We start from the raw sequence: 5,874 nt of genomic DNA on the forward strand, positions 1-5,874 counted from the left end.
GGTTTCTTCCCCCTGCATCAGACAACAGAGACACAGCAGTGATGCAGCAAATATACCTTTCAGGAGCACATGCACACACGCACGCACGCACGCTCACCAGCTTCACATTTTGCCCTTTTCTCATTCCCAGGGCCACCGTGCACTGTGCACGAGACAGAAGCCTCGTGCACAGCACAGTGCACGAGGGAGCAGAACTGTTTAACCATTCCGGGGGTCCTTGAGGGGGTTCCAGGTGGTCCCCCAGCTAAATGATGGAGAGTTGTTAACCAAATGGACCCTTATAGATCTTTAACTATTGAGAGTGTAAAATGAAAACAAATGGACCCGTGAGGGCCTTACGGGTCCATTTGGTTTCATTTTACGCTCTCAAGAGCTAAATGATTGCTAAACGTCTGCATTTATAAATTTACAAGAAGTCTGTATACTATTTGCCTCTCCTATGGTACCAACATCAGTACAACATGGTATTGTGGACAAAATCTTTTTCAAACAATAACAAAATATTTTCTTGTGCAGTGCTACAAAGTGCACATTTTTGATTGATTGATTGATTGATTGATTGATTGTAGACAGCATGTTGCTGTATGTAGACAGATGCCGGGTCATTGTTGACCTGACATCCTATAATGCAGAGGTCTTCAAAGTTTTCAGGCCAAGGACCCCTTAGTTAGAGAGAGATGAAGCAGGGACCCCTTAGCTGAGAGAGATGAAGCAGGGACCCCTTAGTTGAGAGAGAGAGAGAGAGAGAGAGAGAGAGAGAGAGAGAGAGAGAGAGAGAGAGAGAGAGATGAAGCAGGGACCCCTTAGTTAGAGAGAGATGAAGCAGGGACCCCTTAGTTGAGAGAGAAAGAGAGAGAGAGAGATGAAGCAGGGACCCCTTAGTTAGAGAGAGATGAAGCAGGGACCCCTTAGTTGAGAGAGAGATGAAGCAGGGACCCTTTCATAGAGTCCATGTACTCTAGTTTAATCGTTTGACAGCACAATCATCAGTGTATTTTGGATTCATGTCAATTTGTGTTTTCATAATTGAATCACTTGAACAGTCAGTACTTAATAAACGTGACCTTTCACTCTGTACTTAGTCTGATGTTTTCCCCCCTTGACCAAACCTCTTTGCCTAAAATAGCCGATCTACAATCGCAGAGCGAGGCGGTGGGAGCTTGTAGATCTGCCATTTTCTGTCCATCAATCAGTTGTGAGAGGCCTGCAGGAATAGAGGGCATGCGTGTCACATCACTGTTGCTGGAAGCTATGTGGGAACGCCTACTGAGTGGCAGAAAACTAATTCCTGCCCATACATCCAAACAGAAAAGTCCTATCTGATTGTATTAAACAAAGTTAAACTCACCAACATTGCGGCTGTACTGAAAGCTTGAATTATCCTCTTTCTATCTGCAAAGTTTTTGTTTCATAAAAATCTACCATAGGCATGTTATGAGCTACTTTCTGTCAAGACAGTGTGTGCAGTGCAGATGATTATTTTTCCAAGCACTTGTTTTTGACAACACAACATCCTGCTGCCTCCTGCATTATGTGCAATGTAGAAACAGGTGGTATGCAGGACCGTTGAGTGATTTGCAACGAGCACTTCCAAACTCCAACGCTCCATGCTGCTCAATGTTTTGCCACTCAGTCTAGATTAGGGGGGCGGGTCCCAGTGGATCTGTGATCAGTACCGGTTCTAGGACTCTAGGTGGCCCTATATGCAAGATCATGACACGTGTCCCCAATGACACGTGTGAAATTTGGTGTTGTTTTATATATATTTTTTGGATATACAGCCAGATACGGGCATCTTTTAATGACAGGTGGCGGTGCTTCCTATGATCCATTCTGTACCATGAAATATTGTTGAGTTTCAAGAATTCCTTGTCAAATGTGAACACAAATTAAGATGCTAAATGTGTGTGTGTGTGTGTGTGTGTGTGTGTGTGTGTGTGTGTGTGTGTGTGTGTGTGTGTGTGTGTGTGTGTGTGCGTGCGTGTAGGTCTGCTATTTTTGAAACATTTTGAGAATATCTTTGAATATTTTTGACCCGATTCAGAAAATTTCTTCCAAATACTTCTTCTAAATCAGTGGTTCTCAAACTTTTTTCATGTCAAGGACCCCTCAAAATTACATGTATTTGGCCGAGGACCTCCAACTGAAAATATGTTGTTCCAGGGACCCCCCAGAAGCAGAGATCAAAGATTTGCAACATTTTCACGATAAAAAAAAAGAAAAAAAAGAAAAATGCAGATCTACAAGCTCGCAGCGCAATCTGCTATTTTTTAATAGTTAAAGCATGAAATAATTCCAGGTCTTGATGGGTTTAAAGGGTGATAATATTTTACTATTTTTACACCTCCGAAACATTAGCCTGACTGCAAGCGCCAGACTCAATCACACACTTCGTTTTGGGATTGAGTCTGAGCCTGGGGACGGAGATTCTACTTCAGCGGGGGCGGGGTAAAGCCTATTGACGTCACACACACACACACACATACACACACACAGCCCTGTGTGTCGCCGATGGCGACGCGGCGTGACATTGCAAAAATACGTTATTTCTCATAACATATTATATGACTGCATGTTTACGTTAGTGCAAAATGGTATTAAAACGTAATGAAACGGCACTATTGTATTGTTTATTAAAATAATTAGAGTCGAGTCTGACTCCGCCATGACAGTTTTCACGGACCAATCAGAGTCCACTAGCGGCTCACGTGGGCAGAAGAGCACCAATCAGAGTCCACTACGGAATCTCACGTGGGCAGAACAGCTCCGAAGGGAGGGGGCTGGGACCGGACCAGCATACCACGTGCCTCAAGTCTACAGCCCTGATTGGCCCATTCAATGCGCCCGCTCTTCAGGCGCGCTTGAAATAAAATAAAATATCCCCGGGTTCAGTCCACACTACAAACCACCCACCAACAGGGGGTGGTGATGTGCGGACTGAAGTATCAGGCTACCGAAACATTGCCCGCTTCCGTCCCACACTTTCCCAAACTGCTGCAGAGACACTCATCCATGCCTTCATCACATCCAGACTCCACTACTACAATCCTCTACGGTGCCACCTCCAAAGTACTAAAAAAACTATACTATGTGCAAAACTCTGGCCGCCTCCTCACCGAAACCCCATCAAGAGACCACATCACCACATCACATCCAGACTCCACTACAGCAATCCTCTACGGTGCCACCTCCAAAGTACTAAAAAAACTATACTATGTGCAAAACTCTGGCCGCCTCCTCACCGAAACCCCATCAAGAGATAGCCTTGCGTAGCCAGGCTTACTCATCTGCGAAGAGAAAAGCCTAGTGACAATAGAAGGCAGAAGACGTTCTGGGAGGTGGGGCTGAATTTTCCCGGAAGCTGTATTTTTTTCACAGTGCGGTGTTCCTGCAAACGTATTCCCTGCACGAAAAAATCTGGTCTACGTCTCCTGCTCCGGCGGTTGCGCTCGCAATAAACAATATACAAACAAAAACATTGATTCAAGCAATGTTACACATATTAAGAGCTACAATCTATTTTAGTTTTTTCGCTGGGGAATGTAAACAGACCCGCATCGCATGACGTAACGTCCGTTAAACGCAGCACTTCCGCTAGAAATCGTGGAACACACCGGAAGGCATATTGTCTACACGGTGATCAAGAGACCACATCACCCCACTTCTCCACAACCTCCATTGGCTCCAAGTAAAACACAGAATTGATTTCAAAATACTGATCACCACCTACAAGGCCCTCAACAACCTGGCTCCCCGTTATCTCTCTGATCTCGTCAATCCTCATGTTCCCTCATGTGCACCCTCAGGTCTGGCAATGCCAACCTCCTGGAATTCACCCATGAAGCAAATAAGAACGCACCTGGGGTGACAGAGCTTTCTCAGTTGCAGCCCCCTCCCTCTGGAACCCACTCCCACCTCACATAAAAGCCGCCCCCACCCTTGCCGTGTTCAAAGCCTCCCTCAAAAACCCACCTCTTTAGACGTGCTTTCCCCACGCGTGATTCAAAATAACGGCGCAGTTCGGCCAGTGGAGACGCCCCTCTCCTTCCGCTTGCCTCTGATTGGCTCGTGGCGGCACCCGGGTGGGGACGCTGTCATCTCTGTCAGGCACGTAGCGCGTTACTTTATTAACCCGACACGTTATAAGTTATCTTGAGTATGACAGTTTGGGTTTTAATGTTAAAGTAGGCTAAAGGCGAATTCGAATAAGCTTTAAGGAAATGCTGAGTATGAACGTTAATTCACATTTTATGGTTTCCTTAATTGTTTCCTTCTTCTAAGTTATGTCTGCATTTTCTAGTGGTGAACAAAACAAGACAGTATATTTTTATCTTTTCAAAGTGTGTTGTGAGCCGTTTTCACTAATTCTAATTTCTCTTTTGTACCATGCCAACCCATTAAAAAACACCCAGCACAGAAGATAAATAAAATGAGAGGCCTTTCAAAGTACAAGTGTCAAGTTTATTTTGAGCGCAGCAAAAAAGTGTCAAGTACAGGCTTTAGTTATATGCGTGTGTGTTGTTAAGCTCTATAGAGTATAGGGGCGTTTCCACTGGCCGAACTGCGCCGTTATTTTGAATCACGCTTTCCCCACCTAGCTCTACTCTCCCCCTCTGCTATTTTGATCGTGTCCCTGCTAATTTTCTTCTTAGCTTTTAGCCTTTTAATTTCTTCTCTTAACCCATTTAGGCCTAGAATTATTGACTGCTTTCACTATTGAAAAATAGCAGATCTACAAGCTCGGTGCCTATATTCTTTGAATATATATATATATTTAAAGGGAACATTTGTAACTCAAATATTTGCTTCTGGGGGGTCCCTGATAAAATATTTTGAGATGGGGGTCCATGGCCAAATACATATCAGTTTGGGGGTCCTTCACATGAAAAGTTTTGAGCACCACTGACATAGAAAAATGTTTTATTTATTTTTTATTTATTTTTTTATCCCACGATTTTGTAACCCATTTTCACCCCTTGCCAATTGCCTATGTAATCCTGGGCTCTGCTCTACCTCTGCCGTGCCTGGGGAGACAACGGACTGACCTCATGCTTCTTTCTATGCATGAGGAGTCCAAGTGGCTTCTTTTCACCTGACAGGGGGGATTTCCCCGGTATGGACGTAGCGCGTGGAAGGAACACGTTATTCCAACCAGTTCCTTTCCCCTCCATCAGGCGCCCCGGCTGGCCAGGGGGAGGCAGTATATAGACCAGGATTACTGCATGTTTTTGTGAGGGTATCAACCCTAGGAGACACAGGGAGAACATGCGAACTCCACACAGAAAGGCCAACATAGAAACATATCTTTTTCAAAAAACCTTCAGGATTCAGAAGACACTTATAGAATCGGGTCAAAATATTCAAAGAATTGCAAAAATAACAAGCTTGCACATCTTGTATATCTGCAATTTTTTTAATAGCTAAAGCATAAAATGATATGCATGAATTATTATTTTTATTTTGTTGTGTAAAGCGACTTTGGGTACCTTGAAAAGTGCTATATAAACCTGGTGTATTATCACTGTGTGTTTCAGTGCATGAGGAGTGCAGATATATAAACCTGGTGTATTATCACTGTGTGTTTCAGTGCATGAGGAGTGCAGATATATAAATCTGGTGTATGTTGCAGTGCATGAGGAGTGCAGATATATAAATCTGGTGTATTATAACGGTGTGTTTCAGTGCATGAGGAGTCCACAGCGGTCACATCCAGTGTTCTCACAGCTCTGTGTGTGTGTGTGTGTGTGTGTGTGTGTGTGTGTGTGTGTGTGTGTGTGTGTGTGTGTGTGTGTGTGTGTGTGTGTGTGTTTCAGTGCATGAGGAGTGCACAGCGGTCTCATCCAGTGTTCTCACAGCTCCGTGACGTCCAGCATC

The sequence above is a fragment of the Nannobrachium achirus genome (assembly GCF_963921795.1).
Source record: "Nannobrachium achirus genome assembly, chromosome: 9".
Classification (NCBI taxonomy): domain Eukaryota; kingdom Metazoa; phylum Chordata; class Actinopteri; order Myctophiformes; family Myctophidae; genus Nannobrachium; species Nannobrachium achirus.